This window comes from Triturus cristatus, chromosome 10 (assembly GCF_964204655.1).
Source record: "Triturus cristatus chromosome 10, aTriCri1.1, whole genome shotgun sequence".
In the NCBI taxonomy this organism is placed as follows: Eukaryota; Metazoa; Chordata; class Amphibia; order Caudata; family Salamandridae; genus Triturus; species Triturus cristatus.
Window position 1 is genome coordinate 733,249,875 of NC_140593.1, and position 23,576 is coordinate 733,273,450.

A 23,576-nucleotide genomic window follows, 5' to 3' on the forward strand; every position below is an offset into this window, starting at 1 on the left:
AGACCTTAACCATTAGTCCAGAGTTAGAGTTAAGACCTTAACCATGATGCCAGAGTAAGAGTTAAGACCTTAACGATGATGTCAGAGTAAGAGTTAAGACCTTAACCATTAGTCCAGAGTAAGAGTTAAGACCTTAACCATTAGTCCAGAGTAAGAGTTAAGACCTTAACCATTAGCCCAGCGTAAGAGTTAAGACCTTAACCATTAGTCCAGAGTAAGAGTTAAGACCTTAACCGTGATGCAAGAGTAAGAGTTAAGACCTTAACCATGATGCCAGAGTAAGAGTCTAAGACCTTAACCATGATGCCAGAGTAAGAGTTAAGACCTTAACCATTAGTCCAGAGTAAGATTTAAGACCTTAACCATGATGCCAGAGTATGAGTCTAAGACCTTAACCATGATGCCAGAGTAAGAGTTAAGACCTTAACCATTAGTCCAGAGTAAGAGTTAAGACCTTAACCATGATGCCGGAGTAAGAGTTAAGACCTTAACCATTAGTCCAGAGTAAGAGTTAAGACCTTAACCATGATGCCAGAGTAAGAGTTAAGACCTTAACAATGATGCCAGAGTAAGAGTTAAGACCTTAACCATGATGCCAGAGTAAGAGTCTAAGACCTTAACCATTAGTCCAGAGTAAGAGTTAAGACCTTAACCATTAGTCAAGAGTAAGAGTTAAAACCTTAACCATTAGTCCAGAGTAAGAGTTAAGACCTTAACCATGATGCCAGAGTAAGAGTTAAGACCTTAACCATCAGTACAGAGTAAGAGTCTAAGACCTTAACCATTAGTCCAGAGTAAGAGTTAAGACCTTAACCATTAGTCCAGAGTAAGAGTTCAGACCTTAACCATTAGTCCAGAGTAAGAGTTAAGACCTTAAACATGATGCCAGAGTAAGAGTTAAGACCTTAACCTTGATGCCAGAGAAAGAGTCTAAGACCTTAACCATGATGCCAGAGTAAGAGTCCAAGACCTTAACCATTAGCCCAGAGTAAGAGTCATGACCTTAACCATTAGTCCAGAGTAAGAGTTAAGACCTTAACCATTAGTCCAGAGTAAGAGTTAAGACCTTAACCATTAGCCCAGAGTAAGAGTTAAGACCTTAACCATTAGTCCAGAGTAAGAGTTAAGACCTTAACCATGATGCCAGAGTAAGAGTTAAGACCTTAACCATTAGTCCAGAGTAAGAGTTAAGACCTTAACCATGATGCCAGAGTAAGAGTTAAGACCTTAACCATTAGTCCAGAGTAAGAGTTAAGACCTTAACCATTAGTCCAGAGTAAGAGTTAAGACCTTAACCATGATGCCAGAGTAAGAGTTAAGACCTTAACCATGAGTACAGAGTAAGAGTTAAGACCTTAACCATGATGCCAGAGTGAAAGTTAAGACCTTAACCATGACGCCAGAGTAAGAGTTAAGACATTAACCAGTAGTCCAGAGTAAGAGTCTAAGACCTTATCCATGATGCCAGAGTAAGAGTCTAAGACCTTAACCATTAGTCCAGAGGAAGAGATAAGACCTTAACCATTAGTCCAGAGTAAGAGTTAAGACCTTAACCATTAGCCCAGAGTAAGAGTTAAGACCTTAACCATTAGTCCAGAGTAAGAGTCTAAGACCTTAACCATGATGCCAGAGTAAGAGTTAAGACCTTAACCATTAGTCCGAAGTAAGAGTTAAGACCTTAACCATGATGCCAGAGTATGAGTCTAAGACCTTAACCATGATGCCAGAGTAAGAGTTAAGACCTTAACCATTAGTCCAGAGTAAGAGTTAAGACCTTAACCATGATGCCAGAGTTAAGACCTTAACCATGATGCCAGAGTAAGAGTTAAGACCTTAACCATTAGTCCAGAGTAAGAGTTAAGACCTTAACCATTAGTCCAGAGTTAGAGTTAAGACCTTAACCATGATGCCAGAGTAAGAGTTAAGACCTTAACGATGATGCCAGAGTAAGAGTTAAGACCTTAACCATTAGTCCAGAGTAAGAGTTAAGACCTTAACCATTAGTCCAGAGTAAGAGTTAAGACCTTAACCATTAGCCCAGCGTAAGAGTTAAGACCTTAACCATTAGTCCAGAGTAAGAGTTAAGACCTTAACCATTAGTCCAGAGTAAGAGTTAAGACCTTAACCATTAGCCCAGAGTAAGAGTTAAGACCTTAACCATTAGTCCAGAGTAAGAGTTAAGACCTTAACCATGATGCCAGAGTAAGAGTTAAGACCTTAACCATTAGTCCAGAGTAAGAGTTAAGACCTTAACCATGATGCCAGAGTAAGAGTTAAGACCTTAACCATTAGTCCAGAGTAAGAGTTAAGACCTTAACCATTAGTCCAGAGTAAGAGTTAAGACCTTAACCATGATGCCAGAGTAAGAGTTAAGACCTTAACCATGAGTACAGAGTAAGAGTTAAGACCTTAACCATGATGCCAGAGTGAAAGTTAAGACCTTAACCATGACGCCAGAGTAAGAGTTAAGACATTAACCAGTAGTCCAGAGTAAGAGTCTAAGACCTTATCCATGATGCCAGAGTAAGAGTCTAAGACCTTAACCATTAGTCCAGAGGAAGAGATAAGACCTTAACCATTAGTCCAGAGTAAGAGTTAAGACCTTAACCATTAGCCCAGAGTAAGAGTTAAGACCTTAACCATTTGTCCAGAGTAAGAGTCTAAGACCTTAACCATGATGCCAGAGTAAGAGTTAAGACCTTAACCATTAGTCCGAAGTAAGAGTTAAGACCTTAACCATGATGCCAGAGTATGAGTCTAAGACCTTAACCATGATGCCAGAGTAAGAGTTAAGACCTTAACCATTAGTCCAGAGTAAGAGTTAAGACCTTAACCATGATGCCAGAGTTAAGACCTTAACCATGATGCCAGAGTAAGAGTTAAGACCTTAACCATTAGTCCAGAGTAAGAGTTAAGACCTTAACCATTAGTCCAGAGTTAGAGTTAAGACCTTAACCATGATGCCAGAGTAAGAGTTAAGACCTTAACGATGATGCCAGAGTAAGAGTTAAGACCTTAACCATTAGTCCAGAGTAAGAGTTAAGACCTTAACCATTAGTCCAGAGTAAGAGTTAAGACCTTAACCATTAGCCCAGCGTAAGAGTTAAGACCTTAACCATTAGTCCAGAGTAAGAGTTAAGACCTTAACCGTGATGCCAGAGTAAGAGTTAAGACCTTAACCATGATGCCAGAGTAAGAGTCTAAGACTTTAACCATGATGCCAGAGTAAGAGTTAAGACCTTAACCATTAGTCCAGAGTAAGATTTAAGACCTTAACCATGATGCCAGAGTATGAGTCTAAGACCTTAACCATGATGCCAGAGTAAGAGTTAAGACCTTAACCATTAGTCCAGAGTAAGAGTTAAGACCTTAACCATGATGCCGGAGTAAGAGTTAAGACCTTAACCATTAGTCCAGAGTAAGAGTTAAGACCTTAACCATGATGCCAGAGTAAGAGTTAAGACCTTAACAATGATGCCAGAGTAAGAGTTAAGACCTTAACCATCATGCCAGAGTAAGAGTCTAAGACCTTAACCATTAGTCCAGAGTAAGAGTTAAGACCTTAACCATTAGTCAAGAGTAAGAGTTAAGACCTTAACCATTAGTCCAGAGTAAGAGTTAAGACCTTAACCATGATGCCAGAGTAAGAGTTAAGACCTTAACCATCAGTACAGAGTAAGAGTCTAAGACCTTAACCATTAGTCCAGAGTAAGAGTTAAGACCTTAACCATTAGTCCAGAGTAAGAGTTCAGACCTTAACCATTAGTCCAGAGTAAGAGTTAAGACCTTAAACATGATGCCAGAGTAAGAGTTAAGACCTTAACCTTGATGCCAGAGAAAGAGTCTAAGACCTTAACCATGATGCCAGAGTAAGAGTCTAAGACCTTAACCATTAGCCCAGAGTAAGAGTCATGACCTTAACCATTAGTCCAGAGTAAGAGTTAAGACCTTAACCAATAGTCCAGAGTAAGAGTTAATACCTAAACCATGATGCCAGAGTAAGAGTTAAGACCTTAACCATTAGTCTAGAGTAAGAGTTAAGACCTTAACCATGATGCCAGAGTAAGAGTTAAGACCTTAACGATGATGCCAGAGTAAGAGTTAAGACCTTAACCATTGTAGGAGAGTGGAATCTGACTAATGGTTGCCCCCAACTTTTTGCCTGGTATTTAAGTGGTTTTTGACTAGTCTGGCTGGGATCCTGCTATCCAGGACCCCAGCCTATCTGCTTTCTCCCTAAAACTGTTGTGAGTACTCTAGGTACAAACATAATTGGATGCTGGACATGCCCTACCAGTCCCTTGTAGATGGTACCCTAGGTACCCAGGGCATGGTCCCCCAGTAGGCCTACCAGGGCTGCAGCACTTATTGTGCCACCCTGGGACAGCCACCCAAACTGACACCACCAGGCCACTACTGTAGCCTGGGTAAGGTGGTGCTAGCACCCCTTACAGGGATGTAGGTACCCTATGTCCCCTACCATTACAACACATATACTCTCATAGGTCACCCCTATGGCAGGCCCTGGTAATCCTACAGGGCTGGGTGCTGAGGTATGTGTGAGGGGGGACCCCTACGTGAGTAGGACCTCCCTGCAACCTTCGTAAAACCGTTACTGGGTTGTTTGTAGTGTAGCCATACCATATACTCTTACCGCATTATAAGTTATTGCGTCATCGCTGTAACTTGTGAATGGCTACACAGAACCATATCGTGTTTGGTGTCAAACATGAAGGAATCATACCCCCAGTCCAGCCATGGGCATGGGGGCACGATTCCCCCTTGCTAGGAGGGTGATATGGGAAAAGCGGTAGATTTTAGACACCAATTTAAAAGTGCACGTGTACCACAAAATGGCTACTGTCCGCCACCTACACGACTCGGGCTGGCTGTTGCTGGGGAAAATCCCAGCCTCGCCAGCTGGACAATAGGGCTCCTGTGGCAGGGAGGTGCCAGCACCTCCCCAGACAGGATAATGTGGATTGGAACAGGGTGGGTGCACCAAATGTCCATTCAGAGTTGCACGTAGGCAGCTGCAGAGCCCCAATTCTGCATACACCGCCTGGAACCGGTTCAGGGGCATCCTGCCCCTCGCCCAGGCGGGAAACACACAAAGGGGAGTGGGTGTAGCCACCCTTTCCCGCCTCTACTCTGATTGGCAGGCTCTATTTTGGACCATCCCCTAATCTTGGGGATATATGGGAATAACTTTGCCCTAGAGCCTTAGATTCGTCCAGAACTTCACAGAACTGACCTTCGACGAGCTGCTGCCCAGCTGACAGAAGAAATCTCCCTTGGGATAAAGGAGTTATCCCCCTGCTTGGCAGGCACCTAAAAGACTACAAGATACCCGGTTGGAACTTCGTGGCTCTCCCGACCTTCGACGCCTTCCAGCAACCTCGAGGTGGGTCTCCAGTGCACCCCAGCATCCTGTGAGTGTGCCCAGCAAGTCTGAGCACCCTGGACCACGTGGGTGTCGAGATCCCCGCATACCCCGAGACACCGGCCACCTCTTGTCCAGCACACGACCCCGACCAGTGGGGAAGTTGTGCTTTGGCCCATTTCTGAGCCAACCATCCAGCAGCATTTGTGCCGACCCTCAGCTCCCTGGCCTGGTCCGGTGGCCCGTGGGAGCCCTTTTACGCACTCCATTTTGCTGCCTTCCGCGGTCTCTTGTCCCTCGACTTGGGGGCCCTGACGGAGGACAATCTTTGTTTCTAAGAGTTCCCCTGGTTGCTCCAGGCCTGCTCTACGCTCCCTGCAAAAGAGAGCACCCTCAGACCCCGTGGGTCTGCACCAGCAGCTGCTTTGTTCATCTTGCGTGGGTTGCGGTTGCCAATGCTTAGTGGATCCAATCGGGACACTAACACCGCAGCGACCCTCAGCCGACGTGGGACAGTCGCCCTCCAGAAGCTGGCCTTCCTTGAAGCCTCCCGGAGCCCGTGACTGCAGAGCCCAGCTGTACTTCCTACACCTGAAGCACCCGACTTCCACGAGCTCCTTGCTGTGAGCTCCCTGGTCACTTGCTGTGACCCAGACTCTGTCCCCTCTGCTTTCAGGTTCATCTTTATCTTCTCTTCAACTTCAATCTTCACGACTTCAGCGACACTCGCAGCTAGCAGCAGTTTGGACTACTTTTCCATAGAGAATCAGCCCGCGACCCGACACCAGAATCGACCTATGCACCCGGCTTCCCTGGGGCAGGTAACAGTGGTACTTCGGTACTCCCATGGTGGTGGGCTCTCCAAAGCCTTAAGTCTCCAGCCTTAACTTTGTACTGTTGCTAGAAGTGTCCTTTAACTTTAAATATTCAACCGCGACATTCTCCATAGGCTAACATAGCGATCCCGTTAGCAGCTCTTTGCACTGCACGCGTCTCCCGTGGGTCCCCTTCCTCTTAACTGTGGGTGGATTCTGAAGGGGCAAGCGATCCTGAATGCCCTAGGCATTGCCTGTAGAATTGTCGTGGTTCTTATACCACTATTTTAGTATATGGTTTGGTCCCCCCCTGGGGCCCATTGATTTCTGTGCTATTTATTGTGTTTATAAATGCTTGTTTGAATTGTAACTTTGCCACTAGCCACATAAAGTGACTGTGGGATTCTGTCTAGAATAAATACATATATTTTATATATATACCTGTGTGGGCTACTCTTTCATTTGGTTATTCAAGAGGTTATTATGGTAAAACAATAAGCTTAACACTCCTTCAAGACTTAGCCTGAAGGCTGCTCTCCACAGCTACCACTAGGATATCTTTCTTTAAAGGTTGTCTTAAACCTATCATCAATAGGAGTCGAATTGGACTGGTGCAAGGTGTCCCTATAACTAGGAACAGCATATGCCAGGCCAACTTCTCACAACCATGATGCCAGAGTAAGAGTCTAAGACCTTAACCATTAGTCCAGAGTAAGAGTTAAGACCTTAACCATTAGTCAAGAGTAAGAGTTAAGACCTTAACCATTAGTCCAGAGTAAGAGTTAAGACCTTAACCATGATGCCAGAGTAAGAGTTAAGACCTTAACCATTAGTCCAGAGTAAGAGTTAAGACCTTAACCATTAGTCCAGAGTAAGAGTAAAGACCTTAACCATTAGTCCAGAGTAAGAGTTAAGACCTTAACCATTAGTCCAGAGTGTGAGTTAAGACCTTAACCATTAGTCCAGAGTAAGAGTCTAAGACATTAACCATGATGGCAGAGTAAGAGTTAAGACCTTATCCATTAGTCCAGAGTAAGAGTTAAGACCTTAACCATTAGTCCAGGGTAAGAGTTAAGACCTTAACCATTAGTCCAGAGTAAGAGTTAAGACCTTAACCATGATGCCAGAGTAAGAGTTAAGACCTTAACCATTAGTCCAGAGTAAGAGTTAAGACCTTAACGATGATGCCAGAGTAAGAGTTAAGACCTTAACGATGATGCCAGAGTAAGAGTTAAGACCTTAACCATTAGTCCAGAGTAAGAGTTAAGACCTTAACCATTAGTCCAGAGTAAGAGTCTAAGACCCTAACCATGATGCCAGAGTAAGAGTTAAGCCCCTAACCATTAGTCCAGAGTAAGAGTTAAGACCTTAACCATGATGCCAGAGTATGAGTCTAAGACTTTAACCATGATGCCAGAGTAAGAGTTAAGACCTTAACCATTAGTCCAGAGTAAGAGTTAAGACCTTAACCATGATGGCAGAGTAAGAGTTAAGACCTTAACCATTAGTCCAGAGTAAGAGTTAAGACCTTAACCATTAGTCCAGAGTAAGAGTTAAGACCTTAACCATGATGCCAGAGTAAGAGTTAATACCTTAACCATGATGCCAGAGTAAGAGTTAAGACCTTAACCATTAGTCCAGAGTAAGAGTTAAGACCTTAACCATGATGCCAGAGTAAGAGTTAAGACCTTAACGATGATGCCAGAGTAAGAGTTAAGACCTTAACCATGATGCCAGAGTAAGAGTCTAAGACCTTAACCATTAGTCCAGAGTAAGAGTTAAGACCTTAACCATTAGTCAAGAGTAAGAGTTAAGACCTTAACCATTAGTCCAGAGTAAGAGTTAAGACCTTAACCATGATGCCAGAGTAAAAGTTAAGACCTTAACCATTAGTCCAGAGTAAGAGTTAAGACCTTAACCATTAGTCCAGAGTAAGAGTCTGAGACCTTAACCATTAGTCCAGAGTATGAGTTAAGACCTTAACCATTAGTCCAGAGTAAGAGGCTAAGACCTTAACCATGATGCCAGAGTAAGAGTTAAGACCTTAACCATTAGTCGAGAGTAAGAGTCTAAGACCTTAACCATTAGTCCAGAGTAAGAGTTAAGACCTTAACCATTAGTCCAGAGTAAGAGTTTAGACCTTAACCATTAGTCCAGAGTAAGAGTTAAGACCTTAACCATGATGCCAGAGTATGAGTCTAAGACCTTAACCATGATGCCAGAGTAAGAGTTAAGACCTTAACCATTAGTCCAGAGTAAGAGTTAAGACCTTAACCATGATGCCAGAGTAAGAGGTAAGACCTTAACCATTAGTCCAGAGTAAGAGTTAAGACCTTAACCATGATGCCAGACTAAGAGGTAAGACCTTAACCATTAGTCCAGAGTAAGAGTCTAAGACCTTAACCATGATGCCAGAGTAAGAGGTAAGACCTTAACCATTAGTCCAGAGTAAGAGTTAAGACCTTAACCATTAGTCCAGACTAAGAGTTAAGACCTTAACCATTAGTCCAGAGTAAGAGTCTAAGACCTTAACCATTAGTCCAGAGTAAGAGTTAAGACCTTAACCATGATGCCAGAGTAAGAGTTCAGACCTTAACCATTAGTCCAGAGTAAGAGTTAAGACCTTAACCATGATGCCAGAGTTAAGACCTTAACCATGATGCCAGAGTAAGAGTTAAGACCTTAACCATGATGCCAGAGTTAAGACCTTAATAATGATGCCAGAGTAAGAGTTAAGACCTTAACCATTAGTCCAGAGTAAGAGTTAAGACCTTAACCATTAGTCCAGAGTAAGCGTTAAGACCTTAACCATGATGCCAGAGTAAGAGTTAAGACCTTAACGATGATGCCAGAGTAAGAGTTAATACCTTAACCATTAGTCCAGAGTAAGAGTTAAGACCTTAACCATTAGTCCAGAGTAAGAGTCTAAGACCTTAACCATGATGCCAGAGTAAGAGTTAAGACCTTAACGATGATGCCAGAGTAAGAGTTAAGACCTTAACCATTAGTCCAGAGTAAGAGTTAAGACCTTAACCATTAGTCCAGAGTAAGAGTCTAAGACACTAACCATGATGCCAGAGTAAGAGTTAAGACCTTAACCATTAGTCCAGAGTAAGAGTTAAGACCTTAACCACGATGCCAGAGTATGAGTCTAAGACTTTAACCATGATGCCAGAGTAAGAGTTAAGACCTTAACCATTAGTCCAGAGTAAGAGTTAAGACCTTAACCATGATGCCAGAGTAAGAGTTAATACCTTAACCATTAGTCCAGAGTAAGAGTTAAGACCTTAACCATTAGTCCAGAGTAAGAGTCTAAGACCTTAACCATTAGTCCAGAGTAAGAGTTAAGACCTTAACCATGATGCCAGAGTAAGAGTTAAGACCTTAACCTTGATGCCAGAGTAAGACTCTAAGACCTTAACCATGATGCCAGAGTAAGAGTCTAAGACCTTAACCATTAGCCCAGAGAAAGAGTTAAGACCTTAACCATTAGTCCAGAGTAAGAGTCTAAGACCTTAACCATTAGTCCAGAGTAAGAGTTAAGACCTTAACCATGATGCCAGAGTAAGAGTTAAGACCTTAACCATTAGTCCAGAGTAAGAGTTAAGACCTTAACCATGATGCCAGAGTAAGAGTTAAGACCTTAACCATTAGTCCAGAGTAAGAGTTAAGACCTTAACCATTAGTCCAGAGTAAGAGTTAAGACCTTAACCATGATGCCAGAGTAAGAGTTAAGACCTTAACCTTGATGCCAGAGAAAGAGTCTAAGACCTTAACCATGATGCCAGAGTAAGAGTCTAAGACCTTAACCATTAGCCCAGAGTAAGAGTCATGACCTTAACCATTAGTCCAGAGTAAGAGTTAAGACCTTAACCATTAGTCCAGAGTAAGAGTCTAAGACCTTAACGATTAGTCCAGAGTAAGAGTTAAGACCTTAACCATTAGTCCAGAGTAAGAGTCTAAGACCTTAACCATGATGCCAGAGTAAGAGTTAAGACCTTAACCATTAGTCCAGATTAAGAGTCTAAGACCTTAACCATTAGTCCAGAGTAAGAGTTAAGACCTTAACCATTAGTCCAGAGTAAGAGTCTAAGACACTAACCATGATGCCAGAGTAAGAGTTAAGACCTTAACCATTAGTCCAGAGTAAGAGTTAAGACCTTAACCATGATGCCAGAGTATGAGTCTAAGACTTTAACCATGATGCCAGAGTAAGAGTTAAGACCTTAACCATTAGTCCAGAGTAAGAGTTAAGACCTTAACCATGATGCCAGAGTAAGAGTTAATACCTTAACCATTAGTCCAGAGTAAGAGTTAAGACCTTAACCATTAGTCCAGAGTAAGAGTCTAAGACCTTAACCATTAGTCCAGAGTAAGAGTCTAAGACCTTAACCATTAGTCCAGAGTAAGAGTTAAGACCTTAACCATTAGTCCAGAGTAAGAGTCTAAGACACTAACCATGATGCCAGAGTAAGAGTTAAGACCTTAACCATTAGTCCAGAGTAAGAGTTAAGACCTTAACCATGATGCCAGAGTATGAGTCTAAGACTTTAACCATGATGCCAGAGTAAGAGTTAAGACCTTAACCATTAGTCCAGAGTAAGAGTTAAGACCTTAACCATGATGCCAGAGTAAGAGTTAATACCTTAACCATTAGTCCAGAGTAAGAGTTAAGACCTTAACCATTAGTCCAGAGTAAGAGTCTAAGACCTTAACCATTAGTCCAGAGTAAGAGTTAAGACCTTAACCATGATGCCAGAGTAAGAGTTAAGACCTTAACCTTGATGCCAGAGTAAGAGTCTAAGACCTTAACCATGATGCCAGAGTAAGAGTCTAAGACCTTAACCATTAGCCCAGAGAAAGAGTTAAGACCTTAACCATTAGTCCAGAGTAAGAGTCTAAGACCTTAACCATTAGTCCAGAGTAAGAGTTAAGACCTTAACTATGATGCCAGAGTAAGAGTTAAGACCTTAACCATTAGTACAGAGTAAGAGTTAAGACCTTAACCATTAGTCCAGAGTAAGAGTTAAGACCTTAACCATTAGCCCAGAGTAAGAGTTAAGACCTTAACCATTAGTCCAGAGTAAGAGTTAAGACCTTAACCATGATGCCAGAGTAAGAGTTAAGACCTTAACCATTAGTCCAGAGTAAGAGTTAAGACCTTAACCATGATGCCAGAGTAAGAGTTAAGACCTTAACCATTAGTCCAGAGTAAGAGTTAAGACCTTAACCATTAGTCCAGAGTAAGAGTTAAGACCTTAACCATGATGCCAGAGTAAGAGTTAAGACCTTAACCATGAGTACAGAGTAAGAGTTAAGACCTTAACGATGATGCCAGAGTAAGAGTTAAGACCTTAACCATTAGTCCAGAGTAAGAGTTAAGACCTTAACCATTAGTCCAGAGTAAGAGTTAAGACCTTAACCATTAGCCCAGAGTAAGAGTTAAGACCTTAAGCATTAGTCCAGAGTAAGAGTTAAGACCTTAACCGTGATGCCAGAGTAAGAGTTAAGACCTTAACCATTATTCCAGAGTAAGAGTCTAAGACCTTAACCATGATGCCAGAGTAAGAGTTAAGACCTTAACCATTAGTCCAGAGTAAGATTTAAGACCTTAACCATGATGCCAGAGTAAGAGTCTAAGACCTTAACCATGATGCCAGAGTAAGAGTTAAGACCTTAACCATTAGTCCAGAGTAAGAGTTAAGACCTTAACCATGATGCCGGAGTAAGAGTTAAGACCTTAACCATTAGTCCAGATTAAGAGTCTAAGACCTTAACCATTAGTCCAGAGTAAGAGTTAAGACCTTAACCATTAGTCCAGAGTAAGAGTTAAGACCTTAACCATGATGCCAGAGTAAGAGTTCAGACCTTAACCATTAGTCCAGAGTAAGAGTTAAGACCTTAACCATGATGCCAGAGTTAAGACCTTAACCATGATGCCAGAGTAAGAGTTAAGACCTTAACCATGATGCCAGAGTTAAGACCTTAATAATGATGCCAGAGTAAGAGTTAAGACCTTAACCATTAGTCCAGAGTAAGAGTTAAGACCTTAACCATTAGTCCAGAGTAAGCGTTAAGACCTTAACCATGATGCCAGAGTAAGAGTTAAGACCTTAACGATGATGCCAGAGTAAGAGTTAATACCTTAACCATTAGTCCAGAGTAAGAGTTAAGACCTTAACCATTAGTCCAGAGTAAGAGTCTAAGACCTTAACCATGATGCCAGAGTAAGAGTTAAGACCTTAACGATGATGCCAGAGTAAGAGTTAAGACCTTAACCATTAGTCCAGAGTAAGAGTTAAGACCTTAACCATTAGTCCAGAGTAAGAGTCTAAGACACTAACCATGATGCCAGAGTAAGAGTTAAGACCTTAACCATTAGTCCAGAGTAAGAGTTAAGACCTTAACCACGATGCCAGAGTATGAGTCTAAGACTTTAACCATGATGCCAGAGTAAGAGTTAAGACCTTAACCATTAGTCCAGAGTAAGAGTTAAGACCTTAACCATGATGCCAGAGTAAGAGTTAATACCTTAACCATTAGTCCAGAGTAAGAGTTAAGACCTTAACCATTAGTCCAGAGTAAGAGTCTAAGACCTTAACCATTAGTCCAGAGTAAGAGTTAAGACCTTAACCATGATGCCAGAGTAAGAGTTAAGACCTTAACCTTGATGCCAGAGTAAGACTCTAAGACCTTAACCATGATGCCAGAGTAAGAGTCTAAGACCTTAACCATTAGCCCAGAGAAAGAGTTAAGACCTTAACCATTAGTCCAGAGTAAGAGTCTAAGACCTTAACCATTAGTCCAGAGTAAGAGTTAAGACCTTAACCATGATGCCAGAGTAAGAGTTAAGACCTTAACCATTAGTCCAGAGTAAGAGTTAAGACCTTAACCATGATGCCAGAGTAAGAGTTAAGACCTTAACCATTAGTCCAGAGTAAGAGTTAAGACCTTAACCATTAGTCCAGAGTAAGAGTTAAGACCTTAACCATGATGCCAGAGTAAGAGTTAAGACCTTAACCTTGATGCCAGAGAAAGAGTCTAAGACCTTAACCATGATGCCAGAGTAAGAGTCTAAGACCTTAACCATTAGCCCAGAGTAAGAGTCATGACCTTAACCATTAGTCCAGAGTAAGAGTTAAGACCTTAACCATTAGTCCAGAGTAAGAGTCTAAGACCTTAACGATTAGTCCAGAGTAAGAGTTAAGACCTTAACCATTAGTCCAGAGTAAGAGTCTAAGACCTTAACCATGATGCCAGAGTAAGAGTTAAGACCTTAACCATTAGTCCAGATTAAGAGTCTAAGACCTTAACCATTAGTCCAGAGTAAGAGTTAAGACCTTAACCATTAGTCCAGAGTAAGAGTCTAAGACACTAACCATGATGCCAGAGTAAGAGTTAAGACCTTAACCATTAGTCCAGAGTAAGAGTTAAGACCTTAACCATGATGCCAGAGTATGAGTCTAAGACTTTAACCATGATGCCAGAGTAAGAGTTAAGACCTTAACCATTAGTCCAGAGTAAGAGTTAAGACCTTAACCATGATGCCAGAGTAAGAGTTAATACCTTAACCATTAGTCCAGAGTAAGAGTTAAGACCTTAACCATTAGTCCAGAGTAAGAGTCTAAGACCTTAACCATTAGTCCAGAGTAAGAGTCTAAGACCTTAACCATTAGTCCAGAGTAAGAGTTAAGACCTTAACCATTAGTCCAGAGTAAGAGTCTAAGACACTAACCATGATGCCAGAGTAAGAGTTAAGACCTTAACCATTAGTCCAGAGTAAGAGTTAAGACCTTAACCATGATGCCAGAGTATGAGTCTAAGACTTTAACCATGATGCCAGAGTAAGAGTTAAGACCTTAACCATTAGTCCAGAGTAAGAGTTAAGACCTTAACCATGATGCCAGAGTAAGAGTTAATACCTTAACCATTAGTCCAGAGTAAGAGTTAAGACCTTAACCATTAGTCCAGAGTAAGAGTCTAAGACCTTAACCATTAGTCCAGAGTAAGAGTTAAGACCTTAACCATGATGCCAGAGTAAGAGTTAAGACCTTAACCTTGATGCCAGAGTAAGAGTCTAAGACCTTAACCATGATGCCAGAGTAAGAGTCTAAGACCTTAACCATTAGCCCAGAGAAAGAGTTAAGACCTTAACCATTAGTCCAGAGTAAGAGTCTAAGACCTTAACCATTAGTCCAGAGTAAGAGTTAAGACCTTAACTATGATGCCAGAGTAAGAGTTAAGACCTTAACCATTAGTACAGAGTAAGAGTTAAGACCTTAACCATTAGTCCAGAGTAAGAGTTAAGACCTTAACCATTAGCCCAGAGTAAGAGTTAAGACCTTAACCATTAGTCCAGAGTAAGAGTTAAGACCTTAACCATGATGCCAGAGTAAGAGTTAAGACCTTAACCATTAGTCCAGAGTAAGAGTTAAGACCTTAACCATGATGCCAGAGTAAGAGTTAAGACCTTAACCATTAGTCCAGAGTAAGAGTTAAGACCTTAACCATTAGTCCAGAGTAAGAGTTAAGACCTTAACCATGATGCCAGAGTAAGAGTTAAGACCTTAACCATGAGTACAGAGTAAGAGTTAAGACCTTAACGATGATGCCAGAGTAAGAGTTAAGACCTTAACCATTAGTCCAGAGTAAGAGTTAAGACCTTAACCATTAGTCCAGAGTAAGAGTTAAGACCTTAACCATTAGCCCAGCGTAAGAGTTAAGACCTTAAGCATTAGTCCAGAGTAAGAGTTAAGACCTTAACCGTGATGCCAGAGTAAGAGTTAAGACCTTAACCATTATTCCAGAGTAAGAGTCTAAGACCTTAACCATGATGCCAGAGTAAGAGTTAAGACCTTAACCATTAGTCCAGAGTAAGATTTAAGACCTTAACCATGATGCCAGAGTAAGAGTCTAAGACCTTAACCATGATGCCAGAGTAAGAGTTAAGACCTTAACCATTAGTCCAGAGTAAGAGTTAAGACCTTAACCATGATGCCGGAGTAAGAGTTAAGACCTTAACCATTAGTCCAGATTAAGAGTCTAAGACCTTAACCATTAGTCCAGAGTAAGAGTTAAGACCTTAACCATTAGTCCAGAGTAAGAGTCTAAGACACTAACCATGATGCCAGAGTAAGAGTTAAGACCTTAACCATTAGTCCAGAGTAAGAGTTAAGACCTTAACCATGATGCCAGAGTATGAGTCTAAGACTTTAACCATGATGCCAGAGTAAGAGTTAAGACCTTAACCATTAGTCCAGAGTAAGAGTTAAGACCTTAACCATGATGCCAGAGTAAGAGTTAATACCTTAACCATTAGTCCAGAGTAAGAGTTAAGACCTTAACCATTAGTCCAGAGTAAGAGTCTAAGACCTTAACCATTAGTCCAGAGTAAGAGTCTAAGACCTTAACCATTAGTCCAGAGTAAGAGTTAAGACCTTAACCATGATGCCAGAGTAAGAGGTAAGACCTTAACCATTAGTCCAGAGTAAGAGTTAAGACCTTAACCATGATGCCAGACTAAGAGGTAAGACCTTAACCATTAGTCCAGAGTAAGAGTCTAAGACCTTAACCATGATGCCAGAGTAAGAGGTAAGACCTTAACCATTAGTCCAGAGTAAGAGTTAAGACCTTAACCATTAGTCCAGAGTAAGAGTTAAGACCTTAACCATTAGTCCAGAGTAAGAGTCTAAGACCTTAACCATTAGTCCAGAGTAAGAGTTAAGACCTTAACCATGATGCCAGAGTAAGAGTTAAGACCTTAACCATTAGTCCAGAGTAAGAGTTAAGACCTTAACCATGATGCCAGAGTTAAGACCTTAACCATGATGCCAGAGTAAGAGTTAAGACCTTAACCATGATGCCAGAGTTAAGACCTTAATGATGATGCCAGAGTAAGAGTTAAGACCTTAACCATTAGTCCAGAGTAAGAGTTAAGACCTTAACCATTAGTCCAGAGTAAGAGTTAAGACCTTAACCATGATGCCAGAGTAAGAGTTAAGACCTTAACGATGATGCCAGAGTAAGAGTTAATACCTTAACCATTAGTCCAGAGTAAGAGTTAAGACCTTAACCATTAGTCCAGAGTAAGAGTCTAAGACCTTAACCATGATGCCAGAGTAAGAGTTAAGACCTTAACGATGATGCCAGAGTAAGAGTTAAGACCTTAACCATTAGTCCAGAGTAAGAGTTAAGACCTTAACCATTAGTCCAGAGTAAGAGTCTAAGACACTAACCATGATGCCAGAGTAAGAGTTAAGACCTTAACCATTAGTCCAGAGTAAGAGTTAAGACCTTAACCAAGATGCCAGAGTATGAGTCTAAGACTTTAACCATGATGCCAGAGTAAGAGTTAAGACCTTAACCATTAGTCCAGAGTAAGAGTTAAGACCTTAACCATGATGCCAGAGTAAGAGTTAATACCTTAACCATTAGTCCAGAGTAAGAGTTAAGACCTTAACCATTAGTCCAGAGTAAGAGTCTAAGACCTTAACCATTAGTCCAGAGTAAGAGTTAAGACCTTAACCATGATGCCAGAGTAAGAGTTAAGACCTTAACCTTGATGCCAGAGTAAGAGTCTAAGACCTTAACCATGATGCCAGAGTAAGAGTCTAAGACCTTAACCATTAGCCCAGAGAAAGAGTTAAGACCTTAACCATTAGTCCAGAGTAAGAGTCTAAGACCTTAACCATTAGTCCAGAGTAAGAGTTAAGACCTTAACTATGATGCCAGAGTAAGAGTTAAGACCTTAACCATTAGTCCAGAGTAAGAGTTAAGACCTTAACCATTAGTCCAGAGTAAGAGTTAAGACCTTAACCATTAGCCTAGAGTAAGAGTTAAGACCTTAACCATTAGTCCAGAGTAAGAGTTAAGACCTTAACCATGATGCCAGAGTAAGAGTTAAGACCTTAACCATTAGTCCAGAGTAAGAGTTAAGACCTTAACCATGATGCCAGAGTAAGAGTTAAGACCTTAACCATTAGTCCAGAGTAAGAGTTAAGACCTTAACCATTAGTCCAGAGTAAGAGTTAAGACCTTAACCATGATGCCAGAGTAAGAGTTAAGACCTTAACCATGAGTACAGAGTAAGAGTTAAGACCTTAACCATGATGCCAGAGTGAAAGTTAAGACCTTAACCATGACGCCAGAGTAAGAGTTAAGACATTAACCAGTAGTCCAGAGTAAGAGTCTAAGACCTTATCCATGATGCCAGAGTAAGAGTCTAAGACCTTAACCATTAGTCCAGAGGAAGAGATAAGACCTTAACCATTAGTCCAGAGTAAGAGTTAAGACCTTAACCATTAGCCCAGAGTAAGAGTTAAGACCTTAACCATTAGTCCAGAGTAAGAGTCTAAGACCTTAACCATGATGCCAGAGTAAGAGTTAAGACCTTAACCATTAGTCCGAAGTAAGAGTTAAGACCTTAACCATGATGCCAGAGTATGAGTCTAAGACCTTAACCATGATGCCAGAGTAAGAGTTAAGACCTTAACCATTAGTCCAGAGTAAGAGTTAAGACCTTAACCATGATGCCAGAGTTAAGACCTTAACCATGATGCCAGAGTAAGAGTTAAGACCTTAACCATTAGTCCAGAGTAAGAGTTAAGACCTTAACCATTAGTCCAGAGTTAGAGTTAAGACCTTAACCATGATGCCAGAGTAAGAGTTAAGACCTTAACGATGATGCCAGAGTAAGAGTTAAGACCTTAACCATTAGTCCAGAGTAAGAGTTAAGACCTTAACCATTAGTCCAGAGTAAGAGTTAAGACCTTAACCATTAGCCCAGCGTAAGAGTTAAGACCTTAACCATTAGTCCAGAGTAAGAGTTAAGACCTTAACCGTGATGCAAGAGTAAGAGTTAAGACCTTAACCATGATGCCAGAGTAAGAGTCTAAGACCTTAACCATGATGCCAGAGTAAGAGTTAAGACCTTAACCATTAGTCCAGAGTAAGATTTAAGACCTTAACCATGATGCCAGAGTATGAGTCTAAGACCTTAACCATGATGCCAGAGTAAGAGTTAAGACCTTAACCATTAGTCCAGAGTAAGAGTTAAGACCTTAACCATGATGCCGGAGTAAGAGTTAAGACCTTAACCATTAGTCCAGAGTAAGAGTTAAGACCTTAACCATGATGCCAGAGTAAGAGTTAAGACCTTAACAATGATGCCAGAGTAAGAGTTAAGACCTTAACCATGATGCCAGAGTAAGAGTCTAAGACCTTAACCATTAGTCCAGAGTAAGAGTTAAGACCTTAACCATTAGTCAAGAGTAAGAGTTAAGACCTTAACCATTAGTCCAGAGTAAGAGTTAAGACCTTAACCATGATGCCAGAGTAAGAGTTAAGACCTTAACCATCAGTACAGAGTAAGAGTCTAAGACCTTAACCATTAGTCCAGAGTAAGAGTTAAGACCTTAACCATTAGTCCAGAGTAAGAGTTCAGACCTTAACCATTAGTCCAGAGTAAGAGTTAAGACCTTAAACATGATGCCAGAGTAAGAGTTAAGACCTTAACCTTGATGCCAGAGAAAGAGTCTAAGACCTTAACCATGATGCCAGAGTAAGAGTCTAAGACCTTAACCATTAGCCCAGAGTAAGAGTCATGACCTTAACCATTAGTCCAGAGTAAGAGTTAAGACCTTAACCATTAGTCCAGAGTAAGAGTTAAGACCTTAACCATTAGCCCAGAGTAAGAGTTAAGACCTTAACCATTAGTCCAGAGTAAGAGTTAAGACCTTAACCATGATGCCAGAGTAAGAGTTAAGACCTTAACCATTAGTCCAGAGTAAGAGTTAAGACCTTAACCATGATGCCAGAGTAAGAGTTAAGACCTTAACCATTAGTCCAGAGTAAGAGTTAAGACCTTAACCATTAGTCCAGAGTAAGAGTTAAGACCTTAACCATGATGCCAGAGTAAGAGTTAAGACCTTAACCATGAGTACAGAGTAAGAGTTAAGACCTTAACCATGATGCCAGAGTGAAAGTTAAGACCTTAACCATGACGCCAGAGTAAGAGTTAAGACATTAACCAGTAGTCCAGAGTAAGAGTCTAAGACCTTATCCATGATGCCAGAGTAAGAGTCTAAGACCTTAACCATTAGTCCAGAGGAAGAGATAAGACCTTAACCATTAGTCCAGAGTAAGAGTTAAGACCTTAACCATTAGCCCAGAGTAAGAGTTAAGACCTTAACCATTAGTCCAGAGTAAGAGTCTAAGACCTTAACCATGATGCCAGAGTAAGAGTTAAGACCTTAACCATTAGTCCGAAGTAAGAGTTAAGACCTTAACCATGATGCCAGAGTATGAGTCTAAGACCTTAACCATGATGCCAGAGTAAGAGTTAAGACCTTAACCATTAGTCCAGAGTAAGAGTTAAGACCTTAACCATGATGCCAGAGTTAAGACCTTAACCATGATGCCAGAGTAAGAGTTAAGACCTTAACCATTAGTCCAGAGTAAGAGTTAAGACCTTAACCATTAGTCCAGAGTAAGAGTTAAGACCTTAACCATTAGTCCAGAGTTAGAGTTAAGACCTTAACCATGATGCCAGAGTAAGAGTTAAGACCTTAACGATGATGCCAGAGTAAGAGTTAAGACCTTAACCATTAGTCCAGAGTAAGAGTTAAGACCTTAACCATTAGTCCAGAGTAAGAGTTAAGACCTTAACCATTAGCCCAGCGTAAGAGTTAAGACCTTAACCATTAGTCCAGAGTAAGAGTTAAGACCTTAACCATTAGTCCAGAGTAAGAGTTAAGACCTTAACCATTAGCCCAGAGTAAGAGTTAAGACCTTAACCATTAGTCCAGAGTAAGAGTTAAGACCTTAACCATGATGCCAGAGTAAGAGTTAAGACCTTAACCATTAGTCCAGAGTAAGAGTTAAGACCTTAACCATGATGCCAGAGTAAGAGTTAAGACCTTAACCATTAGTCCAGAGTAAGAGTTAAGACCTTAACCATTAGTCCAGAGTAAGAGTTAAGACCTTAACCATGATGCCAGAGTAAGAGTTAAGACCTTAACCATGAGTACAGAGTAAGAGTTAAGACCTTAACCATGATGCCAGAGTGAAAGTTAAGACCTTAACCATGACGCCAGAGTAAGAGTTAAGACATTAACCAGTAGTCCAGAGTAAGAGTCTAAGACCTTATCCATGATGCCAGAGTAAGAGTCTAAGACCTTAACCATTAGTCCAGAGGAAGAGATAAGACCTTAACCATTAGTCCAGAGTAAGAGTTAAGACCTTAACCATTAGCCCAGAGTAAGAGTTAAGACCTTAACCATTTGTCCAGAGTAAGAGTCTAAGACCTTAACCATGATGCCAGAGTAAGAGTTAAGACCTTAACCATTAGTCCGAAGTAAGAGTTAAGACCTTAACCATGATGCCAGAGTATGAGTCTAAGACCTTAACCATGATGCCAGAGTAAGAGTTAAGACCTTAACCATTAGTCCAGAGTAAGAGTTAAGACCTTAACCATGATGCCAGAGTTAAGACCTTAACCATGATGCCAGAGTAAGAGTTAAGACCTTAACCATTAGTCCAGAGTAAGAGTTAAGACCTTAACCATTAGTCCAGAGTTAGAGTTAAGACCTTAACCATGATGCCAGAGTAAGAGTTAAGACCTTAACGATGATGCCAGAGTAAGAGTTAAGACCTTAACCATTAGTCCAGAGTAAGAGTTAAGACCTTAACCATTAGTCCAGAGTAAGAGTTAAGACCTTAACCATTAGCCCAGCGTAAGAGTTAAGACCTTAACCATTAGTCCAGAGTAAGAGTTAAGACCTTAACCGTGATGCCAGAGTAAGAGTTAAGACCTTAACCATGATGCCAGAGTAAGAGTCTAAGACTTTAACCATGATGCCAGAGTAAGAGTTAAGACCTTAACCATTAGTCCAGAGTAAGATTTAAGACCTTAACCATGATGCCAGAGTATGAGTCTAAGACCTTAACCATGATGCCAGAGTAAGAGTTAAGACCTTAACCATTAGTCCAGAGTAAGAGTTAAGACCTTAACCATGATGCCGGAGTAAGAGTTAAGACCTTAACCATTAGTCCAGAGTAAGAGTTAAGACCTTAACCATGATGCCAGAGTAAGAGTTAAGACCTTAACAATGATGCCAGAGTAAGAGTTAAGACCTTAACCATGATGCCAGAGTAAGAGTCTAAGACCTTAACCATTAGTCCAGAGTAAGAGTTAAGACCTTAACCATTAGTCAAGAGTAAGAGTTAAGACCTTAACCATTAGTCCAGAGTAAGAGTTAAGACCTTAACCATGATGCCAGAGTAAGAGTTAAGACCTTAACCATCAGTACAGAGTAAGAGTCTAAGACCTTAACCATTAGTCCAGAGTAAGAGTTAAGACCTTAACCATTAGTCCAGAGTAAGAGTTCAGACCTTAACCATTAGTCCAGAGTAAGAGTTAAGACCTTAAACATGATGCCAGAGTAAGAGTTAAGACCTTAACCTTGATGCCAGAGAAAGAGTCTAAGACCTTAACCATGATGCCAGAGTAAGAGTCTAAGACCTTAACCATTAGCCCAGAGTAAGAGTCATGACCTTAACCATTAGTCCAGAGTAAGAGTTAAGACCTTAACCAATAGTCCAGAGTAAGAGTTAATACCTTAACCATGATGCCAGAGTAAGAGTTAAGACCTTAACCATTAGTCTAGAGTAAGAGTTAAGACCTTAACCATGATGCCAGAGTAAGAGTTAAGACCTTAACCATGATGCCAGAGTAAGAGTTAAGACCTTAACCATTGTAGGAGAGTGGAATCTGACTAATGGTTGCCCCCAACTTTTTGCCTGGTATTTAAGTGGTTTTTGACTAGTCTGGCTGGGATCCTGCTATCCAGGACCCCAGCCTATCTGCTTTCTCCCTAAAACTGTTGTGAGTACTCTAGGTACAAACATAATTGGATGCTGGACATGCCCTACCAGTCCCTTGTAGATGGTACCCTAGGTACCCAGGGCATGGTCCCCCAGTAGGCCTACCAGGGCTGCAGCACTTATTGTGCCACCCTGGGACAGCCACCCAAACTGACACCACCAGGCCACTACTGTAGCCTGGGTAAGGTGGTGCTAGCACCCCTTACAGGGATGTAGGTACCCTATGTCCCCTACCATTACAACACATATACTCTCATAGGTCACCCCTATGGCAGGCCCTGGTAATCCTACAGGGCTGGGTGCTGAGGTATGTGTGAGGGGGGACCCCTACGTGAGTAGGACCTCCCTGCAACCTTCGTAAAACCGTTACTGGGTTGTTTGTAGTGTAGCCATACCATATACTCTTACCGCATTATAAGTTATTGCGTCATCGCTGTAACTTGTGAATGGCTACACAGAACCATATCGTGTTTGGTGTCAAACATGAAGGAATCATACCCCCAGTCCAGCCATGGGCATGGGGGCACGATTCCCCCTTGCTAGGAGGGTGATATGGGAAAAGCGGTAGATTTTAGACACCAATTTAAAAGTGCACGTGTACCACAAAATGGCTACTGTCCGCCACCTACACGACTCGGGCTGGCTGTTGCTGGGGAAAATCCCAGCCTCGCCAGCTGGACAATAGGGCTCCTGTGGCAGGGAGGTGCCAGCACCTCCCCAGACAGGATAATGTGGATTGGAACAGGGTGGGTGCACCAAATGTCCATTCAGAGTTGCACGTAGGCAGCTGCAGAGCCCCAATTCTGCATACACCGCCTGGAACCGGTTCAGGGGCATCCTGCCCCTCGCCCAGGCGGGAAACACACAAAGGGGAGTGGGTGTAGCCACCCTTTCCCGCCTCTACTCTGATTGGCAGGCTCTATTTTGGACCATCCCCTAATCTTGGGGATATATGGGAATAACTTTGCCCTAGAGCCTTAGATTCGTCCAGAACTTCACAGAACTGACCTTCGACGAGCTGCTGCCCAGCTGACAGAAGAAATCTCCCTTGGGATAAAGGAGTTATCCCCCTGCTTGGCAGGCACCTAAAAGACTACAAGATACCCGGTTGGAACTTCGTGGCTCTCCCGACCTTCGACGCCTTCCAGCAACCTCGAGGTGGGTCTCCAGTGCACCCCAGCATCCTGTGAGTGTGCCCAGCAAGTCTGAGCACCCTGGACCACGTGGGTGTCGAGATCCCCGCATACCCCGAGACACCGGCCACCTCTTGTCCAGCACACGACCCCGACCAGTGGGGAAGTTGTGCTTTGGCCCATTTCTGAGCCAACCATCCAGCAGCATTTGTGCCGACCCTCAGCTCCCTGGCCTGGTCCGGTGGCCCGTGGGAGCCCTTTTACGCACTCCATTTTGCTGCCTTCCGCGGTCTCTTGTCCCTCGACTTGGGGGCCCTGACGGAGGACAATCTTTGTTTCTAAGAGTTCCCCTGGTTGCTCCAG